Source organism: Eretmochelys imbricata, chromosome 2 (assembly GCF_965152235.1).
Source record: "Eretmochelys imbricata isolate rEreImb1 chromosome 2, rEreImb1.hap1, whole genome shotgun sequence".
Lineage (NCBI taxonomy): Eukaryota > Metazoa > Chordata > Testudines > Cheloniidae > Eretmochelys > Eretmochelys imbricata.
This window is the reverse complement of record NC_135573.1, coordinates 204,439,722-204,464,553: the sequence shown is the minus strand read 5'-3', so window position 1 is coordinate 204,464,553 and position 24,832 is coordinate 204,439,722. Positions and strand designations below refer to the sequence as shown.

The 24,832-nt window shown below is 42.2% G+C and overlaps 1 protein-coding gene and 1 pseudogene across 1 annotated transcript in view; one reads left to right on the top strand and one right to left on the bottom strand.

Moving 5' to 3' along the window:
- Nucleotides 1–24,832, bottom strand: part of ANKRD28 (ankyrin repeat domain 28) — a 228,353-nt gene that overhangs the window by 158,070 nt on the left and 45,451 nt on the right. The gene's annotated exons all lie outside the window — the stretch shown is intronic.
- Nucleotides 1,781–14,719, top strand: LOC144261041 (fructose-bisphosphate aldolase A pseudogene; annotated as a pseudogene).

The window sequence follows — 24,832 nt, the reverse complement described above, 5'->3', positions numbered from 1 at the left end:
AAGCATAACGTAGCCTTCATTAATCTCATATTCCAACAAACTGAATTTATATTTTGACCTAAATTTGCTTAAAGTAACTGTGCTGGTCTGTGGGCGTATTATACAACTGCATCATGTGCCATAAACTGTTGGAAATGCTTCAGTGTTAAGCAAACGGTGTTTTTTTGTTCCTACTAGACAATATAAAGATTTTTTGATGGCTGTCAATCACTGATCAATTCACAACATATAAAAGGAGAACAGGTTGAATGATCTAGGAGACTGAGCAACAAAATGGCAGATGAAATTGGATGTTGAAAATGCAAAGCAATGCACAGTGGAAAACAAAATCCAAAATGATGGGGTCTAAGCTAGCTGTTAACACTCAAGAAAGATCTTGAAGTCATCATCAATAGTTCTCTGAAAACATCAGCTCAACGTGCAGCAGCAGTCAAAAAAGCTAAGAGAATATTAGGAACCATTAGGAAACAGAAAGTATCATAATGCCACTATATAAATCCCCGGTACACCCACATCTTGAATACCACATGTATTCAAGTTCTGATTGCCCTATCTCTAAAATGATATATTAGAAATGGAAAAAGTACAGAGAAGAGCAACAAAAATGATTAAGATTATGGAATAGCTTCCATATGAGGAGAGATTAAAAAGATTCAGATTGTTCAGCTTGGAAAAATGATGACTAAGGAGGGATATGAAACATCTATAAAATCATAGATCGTATGGAGAAAGTGAATAAGGAAGCGTTATTTACCCCATTCACGTAACACAAGAATCAGGGGTCACCCAATTAATTTAACAGGCAGCAGGTTTAAAACAAACGTAAGGGAGCACTTCACACAATGCAGTCAACCTATGGAACTCACTGCCGGGATCGATTGTGAAGGTCAAAAATATAACCGGGTTCAAAAAAAGAATTAGGTAAGTTCCTGGAAGATAGGTCCATCAATGGCTATTAGCCCAGGTGATCAGGGATGAACCCACATGCTTTGGGTGTCCCTAAGGACTCTGACTGTTAGATGCAGGGAATGGACGACAGGGGATGGATCACTTGGTGATTGCCCTCTTCTGTTCTTTCCCTTTGAAGCACCTGGCATTCGTCACTGCCAGAAGCAGGATACTGGGCTACATGGATCATTAGTCTGACACAGTACGGCCATTCTTATGTTCTTATCTGATGCCTCTTAATTAAAGTATTCTTACTCTGAAGTCCTATGTACCAGCCCAGGACAAGAAAAAGAAAGAAAACCAGTCTCAGGTGTTTTAACTGCTTTAGATATTAACAGATGTGATTTTTCAAAAGGTTAAGAATCAAAGTTATTCCTACTATCAGCACTGCCATTCCAAACCACTGTAGATATTTTAAAATCATATGCCCACCCTTCAGTAGTTTCACCACACTACATCAAAACGTGTTAAACAATTGCTAACACTTCCTGGAAAAAATCTGAGGTGGGGAGGAGAGGGAGGGAGCATATTTTAAAGTATTTTTGTAGATTATGTAGTCTATTGGTTAGAGGTCAGGACTGGCAGAATTTAACCCAGATGTCTTGTTCACTGTGTGACTCTGTGGCAATATATAAACTCTGTACCTAAATTTTCTTATTTCTAGCATTTGAATAATAATACTTTCCCACCTTTGTAAAGCCTTTTTTATTTCTCTATATAGTTAGTTATTATAATTCCATACAAGATCTTTGGGAAAGTTACAACTAAGGACATTTTAATAAAAGGAAGGATTGTGTTCTGTCAAGCTTATCTATTTCACTTGTCTGTCTACATGGTGGTGGGAGGGGTCACAACTGTCCACAGAATGCAGGATGACAGAGGATTTAAAGAACAAGGCTCAGGTAAATTTCATACAGATGTTCTTTAAGAACCAGGGAAGAGACAGAAAATGTAAACAGTAAAATTATTTCTACATGTAACAAAGATTTCCATGGGATGTCAGCAGCTCTTCCAAGATACGATACCCACTGAAACGTTTTCTGATACACTGCATATATGAAAAATATTTGCCTTCCATTTATGGATACTCTTCAGAAATTGACAATAGCTTGCATATGTGACCAAAAATAACCTTAGAAAAAATCAAACTACTAGATACTGTAAAGTAGCTCTCCCACCCCACCAATATACTGTTTTGGTGGATGGATACAAGTCAGAGGTTGGTAGTAGTCAATATCAAGGAATGTTTTTCTCCTTTCTTCCCACCTTCATTATGAGACTAACTAGCCATTAGTTTACTGGGTCCATATGTTGTGTGGAAATAAGAAGTCTTCAAAGATATACAAATATTTAAGGAGAAATATGAAGAAAAAAGTTAAGTATTGTTTTACTGCAAATTACAATTATAATTTGATATGCTAGCTAGATGCTTTCACTGTGATTTGGGAATTCCCTACTTATTATCTTTGCAATTCATGACCTATCTAGCTATGTGAAGAATCCAACAAGATGTCCAATGAATATATTTACTATAAGGAATATAACGCTTCATACTTACAACAAAAAAGTGGAAGATTGGGCACAGTGATTTAACTATAATTACAGAAGAGATTAATAAAAAATATTTGGATAAGTTCTGACACTTATTTTGGAAATTTTGCCCATAAAATATTTATGTAAAGTTGGTATGGCAATTCACCATATTTTTTTCTTGTACACATTTACTGTAACTTAATTTTTAGAATAGAAGTGTTACCATGTTCATACTGGAAAGAGTTAAAATGCAATTACATCACATCTAGCCACAGCTTTTTTTAAATAAAAAAATCAATATTGTATTAATTTCAGTGGCTATTTAACCCATATACCTAAGGGGTCAAAAACACCACAAATCTGCCATTTAACAACTACACCACCACACATAGGAGACAATGAACACCCCAAGAACATTTTGACTTTTTCTTATATTGAACCAGCAGCATAATTGTTGTTTTATATCCTTCTTAAGATATCTGATCTGGACTGAAAACACAAATGGATTGAGTGAATGCCTAATAAATTACAATATACCAGAGTGGGTCAATCTGAATACTAAAACATAATAGTAATTTGTTCTTGTTTTTTTAAACAAAATTCTTATTTTTGATTCAAATAATTTCTTAAGTAATTTCAAATGTACTCTAAACCAATCTACTCATTTTGAAATTTAAAATGGGCTGCAGAGGGATCCCTTTGCTGTACAAATACCTAGGAAATACCACTGTTACATTACAAAGTCTACTCTGAGTACTAGATGCATAAGTTTATATTCCTATAAAAACAAAAACAAAAGATCAAGACTTTAACCCTTAGCCTCTCTGCATGTTTTCCAGGCCTGGTGGGAACGAACTGTCACAAACTGGATACACAAATTCAAGTTGTTTTTTTTCCTCGTTAAAAAGTAGTAAAGTGTATTATGGTGGTGCTGCAGTAATAACAGACTGGAAGACTTCTCTATTTGGACTCTGAACTTTCTTCTCAAGAGGGAGAAGCAGCGCATTCCTGAACTGACTTAGGAAAGGGGCTACCAACATTACAGTGCAACCACCACCTTCCTCTATTTCTCAGGCAATTATTAATTGCCCTGTAAGAAAGCAGGGCTTCTCAACTTACCACTCAGAGTGAGTGCTGCAATGGTAGGATATCAACACTGAAGCACGTTGTATTTTAGGAGGATAATTGGCTACAGCAATGGTCTATGTGGTATCCTCTCGCTAACCAAATAAAATCAGGTAGATAGTTTAGTCGCAGTTTCTTCTGAATAGTGGTAGAGTTTCAGTAACAGCCAACAGACTGAGAAATTAAGCATGTATGTTCAAGTAGATGGGAGACATTTTATTTCACATTGTATTTAACTGGCAGTCTATGAAACAGGTAGTGAAACAGGTACTTTTATTTCATGTTTGGAAGTACACTGCAACTTCTCTATCAACGGTGGGAGTTGAGCACTTAATATTAGAAAAGAGTGCCACAGATACTCAAAGTACTTATACTAAAAGGTAGGTATCACTACACACCACACCTCATGACACCCGCAACTCAACTTTTAAAGAGAACAACGCTCAGAAACACCTTTCAAGTAGACTAAATATGAGAGAGAAGAGCCAAGAGTCATTGAAAAGACCGGATAAAGATGTTTTTTACAATATTTTAGTCAGTCAATTACATTTCTGGTGGTAAAAGTGAAGGCCTGCTGCCAAGAACACCTTACCACTGGCTCCCAAGTGCCTCACCCTTTAGCTTACTTTTCTAACAGTTCCATGAGGTGTAGCAGGAGAAGGAAGGTCAGAGAAGGAAACAAAGGAAAAAAAGGTAGTCATAGAGAGCTGGACCTTACCCACCTATACATAAAAGGTGGCTCCTAAGCCTAGATATCTCCTACAACAGCTCAACTATTTCCATGCCACCATATCAAACTTTTGCCATTTTCAGTGTTCATTCAATGCATGTGTAATTTTCCAGGTTAGTCTGATTTTGTGCTATTCCCCACCATCCATATACCCTTTTTAATTTTATTTTATAACTCCAAGCCTTTTATTCTTCTTGGTATGTTGATGTTAATGAAAGATGTGTGGCTAAATCCTCTACACTGCTTTGTAAACTCAATCTCCCTAAGCTAGTTCTAGCCTGCATTGCTGCAGTATTTGGCACTTAATGTAGTTAATTATTTCCAGCAACTGATTTTAAAAAGAGAAAATTCCACTGAACAAAGCTCAAGAATAGAAGCTTGAAGCCTGGAACAACAAACTAGGTCAATATCTAAAGAGAAGACTGTTCAAAAAAAATACTAACCAATAGTTTTACAACCAACTGCAAGTACATAACACATACTTAGAGCTAGATCTTGAGTTCAGACGTAGCTATGAGTTTAACCCACACCACCCCAGGAGCCATTGTGACTCAGACACTGAGTCACAGTTCCTCCCCTGCTTCCTCATTGCTCCTGGGGGAACGAGGCAGAACGGGGAAGGGGCTTGTATAGGCCAACAGTAAGTTACTAGACCCCTCCCTTCTGTTGCTACTCTGGCTTGTCTGTGTATCACAGTGGGGTGCAGGAAGAGATAAGGGGCTATTGAGGAGATGAGCCAAGTTCCACCTGTTTTGCCAAACTCCCTACCTGCCCACATTTTGGGTGGTGGGTCCTGTTTCACCTCTCTCTGAACAAAGGGGCATTTAAGTGTTCCCTCATTTAGTCTGAGCAGAAGATGTGACATCCATCCGTATCAACACGGTTCCTCACAATCCCCAGCATAATATCATTATTAATTTAACAATAAATAAATATAGTGAACTTTACTGCTGTGATTCACATAGCTGTTACTGAGCCTGGCTAACAAAATGATCCATGAACCATAATTCGCAAGAGCACTGTATGAAGGGAAGGGAGGGGGGGTTTGCACAGTTAAGATTGTTTGCACGAGTCTCATACATATTCTGACATCTACAGCAAAGGCATGCCAGCACCATGATAGTTATTTACAAGTACTAAACTTACCTGAAATTTTCCTTTCTTCTATTAAGGTCTGCAGATCTGTTACATTGGGAACGTCAGCCTTTTGCAGCTTAGGGACAAACCCAGTCACTCGTAACGGGAACATCCAGATCCCTGAAGTTCCCTTCAGTTCAGACAACTTCCACAGTAATTTCTACTTTCCTAAATAATGGATTGTGTTAACTGTACTTTGAATTCCCACTCACTATGTGCTACCAATCTGCTATCTATCTCAGACAGAATATGGATGAATGCACATTGTGGGACCTTCTGATTTATTAAATGAAGACCAAGAGGGTCTAAGTAGTGGTGGGCTAAGAGGCCTCTTATTGCCTGCTTGTTCTTCCATGTGGACTGCTGTCCCTCTCCACACTCCATCCTGAGATGTGGCGGTGGACAACCCAGGTAAACTGCAGCACATGCTGGGAACAGTATCATGGATGTTATGGTATGGCAAACAGCAGCAACAGCTGGTTCCCACAGCCAAATACTTTCCCAAGCTTTTAGGTGTGATGGGAAACCCCATCCCCTTATTACATCTTCCCAAGGAGCATGAGGAGGAATGTACAGATATAGCTTGTCTAGGAGAGCTGCCGAGCTCCTAACATAACAGTGCCTGAAAGAAGCTGATCTTTTTTCATCATTACATATGTATAAAACTGCATAACTCAGATTAGGTCAGCTTGCCTTCCGTCCCTGAGGGGAAAAAACTCCCTTTGTGCACATACATTCACACAAAGACGACAGCACATGACTGTAGTCTGGTCTTTTCTGCATTGACCTGCTGCTATGCTGTACTCTGAATATGAGCTTGGAAAACAGCACTGATTTCATTTAGTTCCCTTTTGGAAGTCTGTCCCTATAATCCTGCTTCAGAGGAGGGAAGCAAAACTGGGTTCAGAGATTGCTCTGAAAGTATTTCCAGTGCCCATCACCCACCACTTCCTAAAGTAATGTAGGCTTACTCGCTCCCCTCCCCAACATGGGTCCCTGTTGGGTGTTTCAACATCCTGGCTTGAGGTTCAACAACAGACTCCATAAAATCTGTCTCTCTCTCTTCTTCATGGGATCCCCATGGGCCAGACAGATCCGTTTCCCCCTTGGAGATTAAGCAGCTCAACTTTGCAGTCAGGAGAGGGGCTATTGGCATGGGCTCTAGGGACTCAAGCATGTTCTTCTGACATTGTGCCTTTTTGCCTACTCTACTTGTGGAGATAGGGGAGGGGAAAAGGCTTGCCCCAGAGGCAGTTTTTTCAGTCCTGCCTGCCTCCTTTGCTGCAGAGGGAGAACACTGCACTCTGCCCACAGAGCTGGCTGAGCTCCCTGTCAAGGTATTTGATAATGTCAGTGAAGCAGGAGTCACAGACCCTTTCCTTTGCCTTTTCTTAGCCTAGCTTTCTCCATGAAGCCCGTGAACACAATCAAAAGGGGAAGCAGATGTGAGCAGACAACCTCCCCAGAATGCAATCCTCCAGCATGAATGGGAGTCAGAAAGACAATGCTATTGAACTAAAATGTTAGTAATCAATTTGAAAAAAATTTTGGTATTTTCCTCAGAAAAGCTCTCCAGCAAGGAGATCTACCTGAGCTGCTAGACACCGTGAAAGCAGGAAAAAATGGAGGAAACTTCCAGAGGCAGAGCATTCCCTCTGCTGCCAATGATTGGTAATAGTTCTGTTCCCACTCCCAAGCTGCAGACAGACTGAAGTACCACTGCAGTGGATCTGTGACTCTTGTGACCAAGAAAAATGTAATCTTTTCCTAGTTGTAACCATATCTGCCCTTCCCAAGGCATATCCCACATTTTCTTCTGGGAGTTTTTCAGGATATTTTTAGCTTGAGACAGAAGTGGTTAAATTTTATACAAATGTATGTAAGGCTTTGTCTACAGTACAGCTGGGATCCATGCTCTGAGATCGATCCACCGGCGGTCAATTTAGCGGGTCTAGTGAAGATCCGCCAAATGGACAGATCACTCTCCAGTCGACCCCTGTACTCTACCCCCGATGAGAAGAGTAAGCTAAGCCAACGGGAATTTCTCTCCCGTCAACTCCCCGTGGTGTAGACCCTGCGGTAATTCGACCCAAGATATGTCGACTTACCGCGGTAGTGTAAACATAGCCTAAATCACCATACAACCAGGAGATAATGGGACTCCGGACTGACCAGAGGCTTTCAGGTTGGAGGGGGTTTTTTATTATTGAAATGTACTAAACAAAACTGCCTTCTAAAAAGATAGGAAAACAATTTATTCATATGCACACTTTCATATATTAGCCTTTATAAATTTATCACAATAATAAAGTGATTCTTGCAACTGAACTTTAGGTAACGTGTAAAGAGTTATATTTAAAAAAAACTGTAAAATCAGCTGTGCGAATCAGTAGCAGATTATTATAGGTTTGTCACATCAAAGAGCAGGAGGAAAAATCTTCGTGGTTAAAATAAGTTGCTAGGGTTACAAAATGTTTGCCTTTACAACCCAAGTCTGTTTAAAATTCCTATGGAATTCTAATGTGTACAACAGCTTAAGTCAGGAATATACACCATTTCTATTTAAACTATTTGGGAAACAGTAAAATATGATTCATGTCATTCTGGAAGGGTGGAGGACAAACACTGCATTCAACTATTTAAAATCTTCAGTGATGACTCATGAGCTATGGGCATTTCCAGAATCATTCACTTTTTCAAAGTAAAAGACTGCTGTTGATTATTCAAGAAATTATCAGCAAAGATTTGCTAAACAGTAGATCTAGCTTTCAGCGTACCCATTCAATTCCTACAATACTGTAAATAGATGGGAAAGTTTCCTCAAAACAAACAAGAGTGGACTAGGTGGAGTTGAAACTACCCCACTTCAAATGTTAAAGAGATATAGTTGTGAATCTCTTGTCCCAAGGCTACATAAAAACTTTCAAATTAAACATTACAGTTCTTTGATCCTCATCAGTAACAAAAGAATACCCTCTTGCAATCTTTTTCCATGCCTGTGTAATCACAGGAATCCTTCCTTTTGGTCAAATTTTCAGAAGCCAACAGCAACCTCAAATTTTCCAATAAAAACAGTGTGAAATACTAAATGGATGCAGAAATCCAAGTTACAGAAAGTAGAAAGCAAAACCAAACTGCTGCCTACTTAGAGAGATTTTTGTGAAGACAAAACCTGAAATAAATGTGCACTGCCAGGTTCTTCCCATGATCAGCAAGATTTTTTTTTATTCATGGTCTCTGGAAAAATGTCAAGTCACTCTTCCTATTAATGTTTTGTGAACTACTGTTCTAATCAGACTCTTCCTTGGAGAAAGTGTAATGGGTTAAAGATAAATGCCATCCATACACTACATTAATACAACGCCATAATTTAAACTATATGCACAGTCAGGAAAAACAAACTTATGGTATCCATAGTAACCTTAGGTCAGCTTTTACTCACATGGAGTATTTTCTGTTCCTATACATATCAGTAACAGGAAATACCTCAAATTAGCAAGAGAACTAAATTATCATTGCTATGGATACCAACACTTTTTTCTCTCTCTCTTGTATATCTAAATGCTCAGCCTTGCTGCACATGCTCTATCCCAACTCACTTTGCAAACGCAGTGAGAGCCAGGATTATTAATCATCCCACATGCATTCAAAGCAGGATTGATTTTGTCTGTCTGTTTTTGGGTGTCCTAAATTTCTTGGAGGATCTTAGGATCCCTCAGGAGCCCTCACTCCCATGACATCTGGGAAGGGGCTCCTTACTGGCAACAGCAGGTGGACCCAGGAGCAGGAAGTTCAGTCAATATAAGCTTCTATAGGATGAGGGAGCTTATCTGAAGCTGCAGGAGTGGAGGGCACCCCCCAAAAAATTAATGAGTGGGATGGAAAAGCCAGCATCTTTTCTCTAGATACCTCAAACATCATACCAAGAGTCAATGTTTATTCCATATGTGGGAGAAGTGTACATCCCATCACCAAGATTTAAGGATAGCCCTTTCCAGCAAGTTATTAATTCCTTCCCTCCCTTTTTTGCACAGTAAGGAACAGAAGGGAAAATTTGTGTAACTGTTTAATGCAGTGTATTTTATTTTCTTTAAAGAAAGACTGGTGGTCAGAAATTGAAATAAATTCAGTAGGTATGAGACATTCCAATAAATGGTCACAGAGTGCTGCCCAAAGCAAGAAAACTGGTCCCTCGTTAGCAAGCATTCCTATCAATTGGATACACTTACTTTGCTGCCAAGAAAAAACTATTTATTTTGCTTAGATCTTTCTTAAGGGCCCCTAAATAGCCCTCTCAACATCCTGGCAATAAACTTTTTTCCCCACTCTTTTGTTGGATTGCACCAGCAATCCATTATCTTTCTCCAAGATTTTGTAATTCCAGACAGCTCCCTCCCTATCTGAAGATCCCATAAAGCTATTCCTAAAGAAACTAACATCCCTAATTAGGAAATCTCTGTATGAAGAAAGCTTTCATTATCTTCTGGAGGTTTGACTTTGTGGCAAGTGTGCTTCACCTACAATACTAGCTCACTGCAACAATAAAAAAGCTTAAATAATTATACAAGTGTCAAATGAACATATCTTCTTTAAAGTCATTTCCATAGCTCCGCGCTCCTCAGAAATACTGTCTAGATAGAATTTCTAGGGAGATGGGGATCTTGGTAGTGTTGCATATGTGAGCCTGAATATCCTCCCTCCTCAAAAAAGGCCATTTCTGTAGAAAATTTTTTCCAGCATACTGAGTGAATATGAATGCAGACAAAGGAAATCTTTCAATTCCCAGTGGACCAGCCTTATAGTTCAGAAACTCCACCAACCCTCTCTTCCAAGTCAGCAAGAAGCCTTCAAGAGAACATTTCCTGACAGAATGTAGAAGTGGATATGATTCACTTGGGAAGCAGGCGGGGGGGGGGGGGGGTATTAGAAACATTTAATGGATACACAGAGCATGAGTACACAGACCATTTTAAAAAGCCAGTTAAAGGAGCATTACACACAGCAGAAATTCTACTTACAACCTCTATGAATTAGCAACTTCATTATTTTATTTACTGCTGTTATGTATTTTGTCACTGTACTGAGAACAAAACTTTCAGAGCTTGATTTTCCAGAATGAAGACAAGTATATATGCAATTATAGATACAGTAGCCCTGTGAAGAATCAGGATATTGTGTTTGCAAAACAGTAGAGGCTCCCCACCACAATGTATTCAATTTGCATGTGCTACCACAATAATTTCATGTGTGTAACTGTAAAAAAAAACTAAGTGTCCTTTTAAAAATCGCACTAATTGGCAAAAAGAATTTATTATTTTTAACTACAGTTGAGAAACGAAGGACATCAGGACATAAAAGACAAGAAAATAAAATCAATTTTGAAAAGATACATCTGTATCTCAATACTCTAAACTCTCCCTACAATTCCAGGTTTATATCCTCTGAGACTGTCAGAATAATGGCTTTCAATACAAAATCCTGATGATAATGAGCTGTTACATACAAAGAGCACTTTTAATGGTTATTCAATATTTTAAGCCTTGTTTTACAAATTGGAGCAGGAGTTAATTTATTTCATATTACACTTATCCATTGGCTGACATGCACAGCTATAACAAAATAGGCAATGCGACCATTTTAATTGAGACATTTCATTCAATTCAGGGGTTTCAAAAATATCTTTCATATACATTTGAATAAATATTAATCTGACATTTTATTTAGTAGGATTCTTGAAGAACAACATTTTCACAACATTGGCTACCGCATAAAAGACTAAATATTAAAAACAAAGATTAATCAATATGAAAATAGAAATCCTTTAAATCATGGACTTCTAAATGTCTATACCCCAGATCCTACAGCTTATGCACGAGTAATTTGCATTGAATTCAATGGCTCAACTCAAGCATAAAGTTAAGCACATGCTTCAGTGTTTGCAGAGTGAAAGCCTAACTGAAGTATACATGGAGATTCTAGTTTCTCAACTAATTTTCAGTGTTGAGAAACCTTGAGAAAAAAGGTTTGACCTGGAGGTCATATTGTTTATCACCAGACTTCCTTCTCTGTCTTCTCTCTTCTCCCCCAGCTCATTCTTAGACACATGTAGCAGCGGAGAAGGAAAGGGGCACTGGCATCCCCATTCTCAAACCCCATTCTCAAACCCCATTCTCAAACCATCCTAGTTACCAATACCAAGCTGACTGGCTACCCACACAAGAAATTCATCCTGTCCCTCAGTCTTTGAGAGGTGCAATGAATAAGGTCCTGCCTGCACACACCTGCTTTCACTTTTCAGGGAAGCCTGCAAGGAATACCTGGTGTCAATCCAATGCCTTTCATCAATATTAAACATTTCTGGAAACATGGTATGCATATTACACACCAAGTAGTCACATCTGCAAAAAAAGTCACATGGAGCTGCACAAAATGTGGCAGGTGGGTTTATTCGTAACACACCCCCACCAGATATATAAAGTTGAATTGAGAAAAAAGTTATCAGGCCTCATCTCCCCACTCTGTGGCAGACTGCCCTCTCAGTGGGCAGATTTTCCATTCCTAAAAGCTCTCAGCCCAGTGAAGAGAACTGCTCCTCGTCCTCTTCAGGTCTATCAACCTTATCCTTGAGTAAAGGAAGACTACAATGGCTGGGGAAGGTGAATGTACATGTGGCTGGCTAAGCTTGGCTGGATGAAGAAGAACAAATAAAAGAGGTAGTAGCTCAAAGGGATGGATAGATTAGAGAAATGAGAAAGTCAAGTGTGAAAAAGAAAATCAAGACTAGAGAGACCAAGAGGACGACAACGACAGAAGTTAAAAGGAGATAAATTAAAAAAACCTCACTTAGTTTAAGTTAAATATGTTGGGCATGCAGAAAGCGGCTAAAAATTAAACAAAGGAGGTATAAAGGAACTGACTCACCTCTTCTCTACCCCTCCAGTTCCTAAATCCCTTCCATGTGCACTTCTGGCTTCACACCCAAAACTCCTTTGCACCTTCTGGCATATATATGATGGTTATATCTTGGTTTTTCATTTTGAAAATCTCATCACCTTAGCAAGAGTATGAGTCAGCAGTGAAACACAAAAGGGAAGTGACCCCCTCCTACGAAAGTGATGTACAGGGCTGCAGGGGATTATGCCAAGGCAACTGCAGCGTAAAGGACCTCTTGGCCGGGAGGGTTGGGGGCAAAATGGGACAGAGCATTGCTGGGCCCCTTATCCCAGACACCATAAATCCTGTCTGCAGATCTGTATTCAGCATGCTACAGAATATACTCAAAATGAAGTACAAGAAGAAATAGAAAGTGTACAGCAGCTGCAGCAAAACAGGTACGAAAATCAGAAAAGTGACCAGGGATACCTGAATGATTGTATGGAAATGATTTAAACATATGTCTGCTATATTATGGATCCCACATTGCTGTGAGCTACTAAACTCTGTAATGAACATTTTGGCTGCTGCAAATTTCACCAGGCAGGACAAAAGAATGATATGGAACTCAGACAATCTACTGTCCCCTTGGGGAACTAAAACCAAACTCCATATAAGTAAACCTAGCAAATATTTCCAGACACCGAATGTAGTAGCAAACAGAAAAAGCTGGTAATTCCAGAATGATTTACTGCAAGTAGCTGAAGTGTAAATACTACATTTTTAGTAAGCTACTGACAAAACTAAGTTTTTGAATCTACAATTAGTTCAACTTGACTATATTTTTGGTGGCTTTTCATTCTAGTTTGCACTCATAACTTGAACAGAAAAATATTGAAGTAAAAATCCCCTCTTATCCTTAAGCCATCCTAATGGCTAATTATGGAAATTAAGGTATATTTCACACAATCAAAAAAAATGTGATCCTACTGAATATTGCTCTTAATGGGTACGCTTGTTTAATACAAAAACCCAGTTTTCAAGCTGTGACCTCTGGCCTGATAGGTAATTAACAGCTGAAGAAAACAAAGTACCACTACTACAGACCACAACATAATTTGCATCCCCCATGCCTAATTCTCCATACAACTCTCTCTCCTCACACACACTATTCACCTACACTTTAAATATCATGATTTTTTTAACAAAAGAAAAAGCCCCCCATAAACACAAATTTAAACCATTCAACTGCACATCTAATAAAAAGTGCGGTAGCCAACAGCTGAATTACATGTCAGAGTGTAGCACACGAATCTGAACATCTTAAAGAAATTGCATTTGATTTACATTTTTATAAATATCATGAATCTAATGGGTTAAAGGAAAGACCACTTCATTAATTTTCAGCGTGTTTCAGGTTTAAGAAGAATAAATGTATACAAGTTCTGAGACAGAAAAAACAAAACCCAAAACTTTATTTCCAACGTGAGCACAGGATTTTGAAGCTTTCCCATCAGCCCAAGCATACCCCACCCAAAAAAATCCCATCACTCACAGAGGCTGTAGTAGCAGCTGCCACCAGCTTCTGAATCTTGGAACTTTCTTGTTGCTCCACTCCTTCTACAGAGTACCACTCAAGCACCTGATTCCACCAGGCACCTTGAGACTCCACCTAACTACCGATTCACTGCTGCTTCTACGTAGAATGCAATCAGCTATTTGTCCTGCCTCACATCTCTGAGCACACCCTCTCCCACCTGGCCATCCTGGAGAACGCCAACGTCCTAGCTCGCTACACCAGCAACTGACAGCAGAACGGGATCGTGCCCATTGTAGAGCCAGAAATCCTGATCAATGGGGGACCATGACCTGAAGCACTGCCAGTACGTCACCAAGAAGGTGGTGGCAGCCATGTACAAGGCTCTGAGCGACCACCACATCTACCTGGAGGGGACGCTGCTGAAACCCAACATGGTGACAGCCGGCCATGCCTGCACCAAGTAGGACAGCCATGAGGAGATCGCCATGGCAACAGTCACCGCCCTGCGGCGCACCATGTTGTGCCGCCCGCTGTGCCCAGCATCACCTTTCTGTCCGGTGGGCAGAGTGAGGAGGCTTTGCTCAACCTCAACGCTATCAACAAGTGCCCCCTGCACAAGCCCTGGGCCCTCACCTTCTCCTACGGCCGTGCCCTGCAGGCCTCTGCCCCCAAGGTCTGGGCCGGCAGGAAGGAGAACGCCAAGAACGCCCAGGAGAAGCACATCAAACGGGCCCTGGCTAACAGCCTCGCCTGCCAGGGGAAATATACCCCAAGTGGCCAGGGCAGAGCCCGCTGCCAGCGAGTCCCTCTTCGTCTCCAACCACGCCTACTAAATGTGGGATTCCCTCCCCCGCCCCCCTGCTGCCTGCACCCGTTTTGTGGAGTCTAGTGTGGCTGGCTCCTGGCCTGCAGAAGAGCCGAGCTAACTCTGGAGGGACGTGAAGAACCCAGGGGTCCAGGTCCCTCTTCCCCTGTTGTTGTGGCTGTGTCTTAGCTTCCGCTCCCCACCCCCCTTTCTGGTGACAGACAACACTCCAGGCGTGCATCCCATGACGGAGCTGCTGGGCCCCCCACCCCCCAGATCCCACAATAAAGAGGACACTACTTAAACCGTGGGGGCCGGGGGGGACGACACAGGACGGGACACACACATCCTGTTTTAGTTCTTTGGATCCTTACCAGTAGTCCCACACACAATTTCACCTCTCTCCTTCCCCCACGCCATCTTCTTCCCTACCCCATCACTCACACCAATCCATTAATTCATTTTCTTCCCCACTAATCAGAATTAGCATAAATTCCACAATTTTTTTTAGAAAATGACATTTTTTAAATGTCTAGCTATATATACCCACCAAAATAGTCAAGATGTATGTATGTCATACCTAAGATACTACATGACCTAATTTTTGTAATCCTGGTATTCTCTTGTCACTGTTTGCTCACTCTTGTGTTTTGATTTTACATCGTAAGGTCTTCAGGGCAATGGGCATGCCTACTGTTTCATTAACTTCATTTCTGGATACTCAGTGAATATATAAATTATAATTTTTGAAAATGAATATTTTAGCAGTGGGATAGGAAAGTGATCTAGGAGAATTAAGAGAAAATGGGCATAAGCGGTGTTTTAATTAAGTAATTTTGCATTTTGCTGACAGTAGCTCTGCATTCATACTTACGAAAGCATATTTTCTTACATGCCAATTCCTTACGCTCTATAAAGCCTTCAGTTCATAAAGAGAGCACTAAAATGCATCAGCATGCTGATCTAACGGTAATGTTCTGCACTCATGGTCAAGAGATAAATTTGACTCAGTCTTAATTTGTTTTTCCAGGCTAGCAGGAGAGAGGTGAACCAGCACACACGGCTTGTTTACACAAGTTTAGTCTGTACTAACTCACATTAATGCAGATTGAAAATGCTTGCATATGCATGATGCAAACCAGGGGTGGGCAAACTTTTTCACCCGAGGGCCACATCTGGGTGGGGAAATTGTATGCGGGGACATGAATGTAGGACTGGGGCACAAGGTTGGGGTGCGGGAGGGAGTGCAGGAACAGGCTCAGGGCAAGGGATGCAGGAGGGGGCTCCAGGCAGGGGTTTGGGGTGCAGGAGGCGTGTGGAGTGCGGGAGGGGGCTCAGGGCAGACGGCTGATCATGTGCCCACAATGCTGCTGTGCACTACTTGGCACAGAGTCAAGATACAGGTCCACGTATGCAGGGGCCTCATATGGAGCCGGGCATGGCTGATCACATACGTACATGGGCCATGTGGCCCAACAGCCGCAGGCACGTGTGAGCCATGGTGAGCAGGTGGCCTTTATGTGGGAGATTAAGTCCGCCATGGCCTGAAACCATGCCTCTGGAAGAAAGGCCCTGGTTCACATGGAGTCAAGAACTGCCCCGATAAACTGTCGTATTGGCGTTAACATGGACTTTATGTTTATCAACAGGACCAGGCTCAGACAGGTGGAGCAAAACAGATCAAGGCTTATTTGCACCCACTTTGGAGACCTGTCCTTGATGATCCAGTCGTCAAGATACGGGAACAGGTGGACCCCGCACTGCCTGAGGTAAGCCACTACTGGAGCCACGCACTTGGTGTGCTGACAATAGGCCAAAAGGGAGCACCATGAACTGGAAATGGTGCCCTCCCCCTATAAAACAGAGGAAATGCCTGTGTCCCAGGAATATGGGAATAAGCATCCTTCAAGTCGAGAGCGGCGTACCAGTCTCCTGGATCCAGGGAAGGAACAAAGGCCAGGGAAACCATGCAGAACCTCAATTTCTTGAGAGACTTGTTGAGGCGATACAGGTCCAAGATGAGTCTTGGGCCCCCTTTGGCTTTCAGAATTAGGAAATAACGGCAGTAGAAACCTCTTCTGTGCATGTCCCAAGGAACCTCTTGCACCTCCCCAGACACAGGAGCTTTTCGACCTGCTGAACAAGGAGTTGCTCGTGAGAGGGGCCCCTGAAGAGGGACGGGCGGCCATGAACTGTAGGTATAGCACCGGGATACTATATCCAGACCCAGCGGTCCGAGGTTACCCTTTACCAGGCCAAACGGAAAAGTTAAAGGTGGTCCAGGAAGGGGTGGAAAGGATTCTGAGAACTAACTGGGACATCGTTCCCAGGCACACCTTCAAAACAAACGTTTCTGGCCCCCAAGGTGTTTAGAGGGCCCAGGCTGCGCAGGCAAGCGGGAAGAAGAAGGGCGACACCAGCTGAAGCTACTGTCCCTTCTTCTTACAGAACCCTGGCAGGGCTGTTTAGGCCTTGGCGGCGGGGGCGCCCAGAAAGACTTCTGAGCAGGCTTCAGCGTACGTATGCCCAACAAACAAAGGGTGGCCTTTGTATCCTTCACCCCATGCAGCCTGGTGTCAGTCTGCCTGAAGAGACCAACCCTGTCAAAGGGGAGGTCTGGGACTGAAGACCATCTCCTGCGAGAGGCTCTACTCATTTGTAGCCATGAGTTACGTCTCATCACCACTGAGACCGAGCTGCAGTCTGCTGTATCCCAGGCCATTTGTGGGGAGCACCTGGCTGCCGCTGTGCCTTCTTCAACCAGGGTGCCGAACTCCTGGGCTAATCCCTATGGGAGGGACTCCTGAAACTTGCAGACCGTATCCCGTAAGTTAAAGTTGTACCTGCCCAGGAGGTCATGATGGTTTGCCACCCAGAATTGTAGGCTGGAGGTCAAATAAATTTTTCTCCCACAGAGATCCAGTCTTTTGGCCTCTTTATTCTTGGGAGTAGGGGAGGACTGGAGTGGTTTGTCCTTTTCATTGGCCGCAGAGACGACCAACGACCCCGGGAGTGGGTGGGTGTATAAATACTCCAACCCTTTACCTGGGACAAAGTATTACTTCTCTACCCTCTTGGAAGTGGGAGGGATAGACGAGGGAGTTTGCCACAGGACCTTGGCAATGTTTAAGACCCCTTCGTGGGCTGGCAAAGCGACACAGGCTGGGTGGAAGTGGAGAGGACATTGAACTATGAGTTAGTCTGCTCAGCCATCTCCAAGCCCAGATTGTCCGCAACTCTCTAGAGCAGAGCCTAATGCTCCTTGAAGTCAGCGGGCAGACTAGCTCTTAGGTACCACCTCCTCAACCCTTGCCTCTGAGCAACTGGCATGCACCGAGCCCGGTGCCATTGGTATCACCAGTTCTGCTGGCACAGCCAGTGCCATCTGCTGTTGCTCTGAGACGGCCGCTGAAGAACACTGGGAAGGGGACATAGCCATGACCATCATTCCCCATGAGTCCCAATAAGGCCCCTGGGCTGGCCACTGTCCTTGGTGCCATTGCTGCGATGTTGCGGCCGATGAGGTGTCAGGGCCACAATTACGCCGATGGGATCTGGACGAGGGGCTAAACCAGGCCTCTGTGCTAGAGGAATCCCCTTCCAGCGACCACAGAGGAGTCGATGATGCCCACGTGTGTCTGCTGACAGTCGCCGGAAACCGGGGACGAGAGCGGGATGATTGGTGCAGTACCGGGGCGAACGGTAGCAATGTCTTGGAGACCATAGCCTGGATGGGGATCATCCCCACGTGGCAGGCAATAGGGAATGGCAATACGATGTAGACCAGTCGGAAGGCGAGCAGTGCCGGTAGTACAGAGACCGACATTGATCTCTAGGCGAACCTCGCCTGGGTAGCAGTGACTGCGGTGCCAGCGACCATGGGGGTAAGCACCAGAGGCTCTGGAGTGCAGTTCTGGGCATTTTCGACACTGGGGTGGGGAGCACTGTTTTGTCTCAGAGGATCGACTTCGCTCCACTACCCCCTTAAGGTCGCAGTGGCTGTCTTGCCTTTCTGGGGAGCCTTCACTGCTTCCTGCTGCGCAGATGGTGATGGTGGAGGTCTCTGCTCTCTTTGCACCAGGGAGGCCCGGGCAGGTGCCAGTGCAGATGGTGGCGCTTGGGTCCTAAACCGCTCCCCTGAGTCAGTGATGGACCTTTCAAGTGGCCCAGAGTTTCAGCCGGAGAGGCGCGCACTCACGGCTCTGGGATGGCCGGGCAGGCCGAACCAGGTCCCTTGCCCAAAGGCCCTTGGGCCTTTTTGCCTGGTGCCGGAGAGCTGTGCTTCCAGGCCTCCTTCTTAGGCTCTGGGGAAATGGATCAGTGCTGAGCAGAGCCCGGTGCTGGGGGTGCACTACACACTGACGCCAAAGTACTTGCCAATTCCTGGCAGGAGTGCTCAGACACTGGGCAAAGGGCAGACTCCATGAGCAGAGCTTGAAGTCTAATATCCAGCTCTTTCTGAGCTTGTGGCCAGAAGTTCTTACACATATGGCACTTCTCCCTAACATGCAATTCACCCTAGCACTTGAGACAGCTGCTGTGGGGATTGCTAACAGGCATAGGCCTGTTACAATCCATTCAAGGTTTGAACCCAGGGGACTGAGGCATGCCCGGCCTGGGGCAAAGTCCCACTGGGGACTATATCTAACTAGAAAGAACAATGAAAACTATTTACAAAGCCCAAAGAGCTCTTAACGAGGCGAGAATAATAGCTAAACCACTTGTGAAGCAATGGAGAGAGGCGCTCCAACTAACCACCATGTGCAGTAAGAAGGAACTGAGAGGGCATAGGTAGGCGGCGCCCGATATACCACGCCGAGAGCGCCACAGCCGTCCTTACGGATACCGTTAAGGCAGAAGTCTCCGACAACCATGCAGGTGGGAGCGTGTACACCTACAATGGAATCAACATGCGCAAGCACTTGAAGAGGAAATATAGGATTTTTTAAATATTCACACACACACTAATTTATCAGCGGGTTCTCTGAAACAATTTCATTATTAAAAATGCAAACTCCATAGCCAACATTACAACTATGCTTCCATTATAATCCCCATTTTCACTCATTCAAATTCCTCAAGAATTTTCTTTTGAGCAGAGTATTTTTATGTTTGGTCTTAGCGTGGGTTTTTGTTGTTTTTAAATAAGCTTGATCTAAACCCGTACTGCCATTTTTGAACAACATGATATGGATGGTAGGGGACAGAGAATGTTCCCCACTTTGCCTTAAGAACTTTTGCACACTGGATTTCTATTGATATTATTTCTAAAGATTTTGAAACTTCTTACTCTCCAGTTTCTTCACCACCATCTCTTTTTCCAGTATCAAGGTTGGGTAGGGTCGAGAGGTTATAAGCAGATTCCATCCACAACTGTTTTGAGCCTGTTGTGACGTTGCCTACCTAGATGGTTTTCGCAAAAAGAAAAGGAGTACTTGTGGCACCTTAGAGACTAACCAATTTATTTGAGCATAAGCTTTCGTGAGCTACAGCTCACTTCATCGGATGCATGCTCAAATAAATTGGTTAGTCTTTAAGGTGCCACAAGTACTCCTTTTCTTTTTGCGAATACAGACTAACACGGCTGTTACTCTGAAACCTGTCTAGATGGTTTTATATACCGTGTTATACCACAGTTTCCTTGGACGCCCATGCCTCTCTTTCCATACACTCTTCCATACAGAACAATTTTAGGCAGTTGGGGGGTCATTGTAGCAAAATGGCCAAATCACTGTAGTTCACACCTTTAGATGGCTGTAGCCATCCACTGCACTTTCAGTCAACTACAGATGTCATTTCTGTCCATCTAGTTTTTTCACATATACGATACCACACAGACACCTCACTTCAGGTGTTTACAGCTTTTGCTCCAGACATGGTCTGTACCCATATTTTACAACCATAAAGTAATGTGCGTACATTGAACATTCCATATACTCTGGTTTTAGTTGTCACAGACACTGATTTAAGATTCCAAAAATATTTTTATTCACGCACGCAAATATTCTGCTGGCAGTAGCTATCCGCTTGTTGATGTCTTCTTTATAGCAGTTGTCATTTTACGATAGAACCAAGGTAGCAGAAACAGTTTACTTGTTTGATGCCTAGGCAATAATTACTAGTTTAGCCTGTTTCTTGATTTTTGATGTTTACTAGCAAAGAAGTCATCTGACTTTCTGAAAAAGCCCTCTTGCTTTACTTTTTGTTGAAAGCATCATTCCAGCTCTTCACCATCTCTCTTAAGCCAGTCTTTCTTAGCCTTTGAAACTATTCTTTTTCATTCCTCACTGAGCTGTCCGTATTTGTTTCCACTCAAAACAATCTTTAGCTTTCAAATGTTCTGGATAGTCTTCCTGTCTTCTTGATAGGTTTTCAATTTCTGGTGTCGCCCAGTCTTTCCTTTTTGCATATAACCTCATCCCTAAAACTTACTTGCTCCTGGCATGAATATATCCTTCGCTTGTGCCCAGAGTTGTTCTACTGTTTTGTCCCCCTCTTGGACCTAGAGGACACAACAGCCACCAATGATGTTCTGAACAGTCACCACAGTGTCTGTATTTTCAAAGCTTCAACACTATACCCCCCACACACAAATTTTAATGTATTAAGTCTGATCTTGACTGCAGTGATCTATGCCCAACTGTCAAGCCAGATCAAGCTTCCGTAGAAGCTGCAGTCTGGTACACTTGTAGCACAATGTCAGAAAATAAGATGAAGTCAACCATGTTTTTTGGTAGTACCATAATTAGAAATCCATGCTTCTTTATTAACTCATCTGTGTTGAAATATTGTGTTCATTATAAACAATCTACAGCCTCGGTCATGTCTTAATCCTACTCCTTCTGTCCCCATGATGTTCTCCCAGTCTGAATTAGCACTCCTACTCTTGGTATTAAAGTCTCCCATCTCTACAAGGGGTTTATGAAATCTCTGATTGAATTCCATTGTAAAGTTGGTTTATGATACTGTCTTCTGTATTGTTGCAAGTATATATATTTCTACGATGGCTACAAGCCATGTTTCCCTTCTCTTTCCTTTGGTTTAATGTTCACTGTGTGTGACCTATATCTTTTCAAAGAACTGAAACGTTTTCTGACAGCATGAAGTCAATTCCTCCTCTGTGGGCACTGTCTGTCCTTCCAGCATAAATGCTTTTATGTTACTTCATGGAAAGTTTGCTCCAATTTAAAATATATATATATGTTTTAAATAAATGTTTACAATTTTCCTTGTAAGAAAGCGTAGGAGAGATGTAAACAATCCTTGTCTTGATAACTCCTCTATCCTGCAGATTTCCATGAATTTTAAAGGAGTGATTGCACAGATTTCTACTTCTAGAAATTTCTATCAGTGATATATTTCACAATGCAAGTGTACAGTGCACAAAGCCAGTATTGCGTCATAACAGACATCACGTGCCATCACTTTGAAGAAAGTAAGTTTGGTCAAAATTATGTGTTGCTAATTAAAAGTAGCAGTACACACTTTTGTCACTTGGTGGCACCAAACCAAAGAAAACCAAATACTTGAGAAAGAAACCACAAAATCCATTTGTGAACATCCTGCTACCCTCTGTAATTTAAATATAATTGGACATAACTCTTTCTAGTCATTGCACAAATATCAACAGATAGATGCTTAAAGATTTAATGTTACTGAATTTCTGCAGGAAAAGGTACATGAGATACAAGGGTCAAGTTTACTTACAGATCAACTCTGATCTTCCCTCATATTGGCTTTCAGTTTCATCTGCCTCCAACATAAGCAGCACTCTAAGTAAAAACCTTTAAAATCACCTTTACAGATTATAAGGCAAATGACAAAAGAGAAAAGAGCAGCCTCTCATACGGATATATCCAATATGCTGAAACAGTCTTGATTCTACCTTTAACACATTCATTTGTCTGAAAGGATTCCAAATAGATCAAAATAGTTCTGTGCATTCTGAAGTTTACAGATGGGGATCTGAGGCAGAGGCTAAGTGACTTGGCAATTAGGAAGATACCAGATCTTTATAAACAAAACACATTTTGTTTACTGTCTTGCTTCGTTCTTACTTCATTGCCTTTATGATTTTAAGACAGCTATTTGAAGAGCTGCTGGAGCTAGAAACCTGTGCTGTATGCCATTTGAAAGATTGCCAACAGTACAACAATCTCTAACTTTAGCTGTTCAAGAAATATCAGCTGCTGAAATTCTGTTAGAATTGAAGTGTTTAATAATAAAAAAAAAAAGAAAAGAAAAAGCCAAAGGGTAATAAGGATATTTCAAAAATAAATCTTTCATGATCTCAGAGGTCTAGAAACACTTTGGCAGAGCAGTACCAATACCCAAAGTCCCAGTATGTTTTTCTAAACACTGGTCTTGTAAGAGTAAGATAGAATTCCCCAAGCAGACAAAAATAAAACTGGAGCCCAGTTAATTATCTTCAGTTTTGTACTAAATGGAGTATATGCAGCAAACAGTCCCATAGTTAAGAAGTATTATTGTTGATCCACATCATGTTCCTTTAACAATTCTGCCCAACTACATGATTATAAATTTACCATTCCCAGTTCTGCAATATATCTATTTCAACTTCTATTAAAGTATCTCTCTACCATTTCCCTAGAATTGTTCTCTGCATTACCCATCAAATGCAATTCCATGTATTCTAATCATTTGATTGTAAAGGTAGTTTTACAGTCAGTGACAATGAGAACTCCCAACCTCCAGTAAATTATTTCTAGCTGTTAACTTTCCAAATAATCTAGTATTTAATTTCTTACACTTCTGTTCAATCACTACATCCATGAAATGTATGACAGTGTTACTAAAGCGGGAAGAAAATGTAATAGCAAAGTGTATTAAATGTGAACTGCAATTTATTTATTGTTTTAATAAATTTGTTCTACTCTAGCTAGAAAAGATAACAGAATTGTTAGCCATATGACATACCTAAATATAATCCTATATGCGTACACAGTCATCCTGTCATGCAATCCATGGAATAAAGTTTTTTCTGTAATCATGTGACAAACGCCTTTATTTTGCATCACCACCTGCACTCTGCCCAATCTCTGCCAGAGCTACTTCTAACATTCTAAATTACCTGTTGAAATAAATAAATTAAAAACTGTCAAATATTTTTCATCCCTCAAGTGTCAAACACACAAAACCAGGAACTGAAACTTCCACTTGCTATATTAAATCCTGACGCAGTGACACTTAAGGTTTGATATCACAAATTATAACAAGCTCTTCATCAAAGCTATGCTAATAAAACCTTTACAGCACATCACATATGTACTGTCTAAAGACGTACATAATATTATAATATATAAACTCTAACGTAAGGTGCCTTTTTATCAGATTTGTTAACTATATACATGCTTTCAGAAGTCTGTGCAATTAATGTAATATGAAGTAAACACTTTTGTATACAGGTTTTGAATGGGTATGGGGGAATAGCAAATTAGTTAAAAAGTGTGTTTATGCATATTTGCACAATTATGTCTCCAACACTAACTTAAAATTATTTTTTGGAAAAATAATATTGAAATATTATAGGCCAGTGGTTCTCAACTGGGGGTCCGAGGCCCCCCGAGGGTCTGCAAGCCCTTTCAAAGGGACTGCAGGCCCCACAGCTGAAACCCAGAGCCTAAACGCCAGCGACCCGTGCGGGGAAAAAAAGCCAGGAGCCACGGTTCCAAAGCCCTGATCCTCAGCGCTCCCCGCAGGCTGAAGCCAGGAGCCGTGGGCTGAAACTCCCAGGGTCAGTGCCCCACATGGGGCTGAAGCTGGGAACGGTGGAGCTGAATCCCGAGCCCCAGTGCTCCTTATAGGGCAGAAGCCCTCAGCCCATGGGCAGAGTTGGGGGGGGGGGGTATGGAGGCACTGCCCCCTCCAAACTGCAGTGCAAGAGTAGGGCAGTCCCAGGGGCAGATCTACCCCCCCCCCCACCCTCAACACACACACACACACCCCTCCTTCTCTCCCCACTCCCTGGCCAGCTTGGAGGTGGGAAGCCGGAGCTGGGAAGTACAGGGCAGCTACTGCTCTGGCTGGTGCCATGAAACAGACAGCTGCTGCATTCCCTTGTCTCCTGCTGCTGCCCGAGATTGAAACTGCTCCTCAGCTCCCAGCCCGCTTTGCTTGTGCA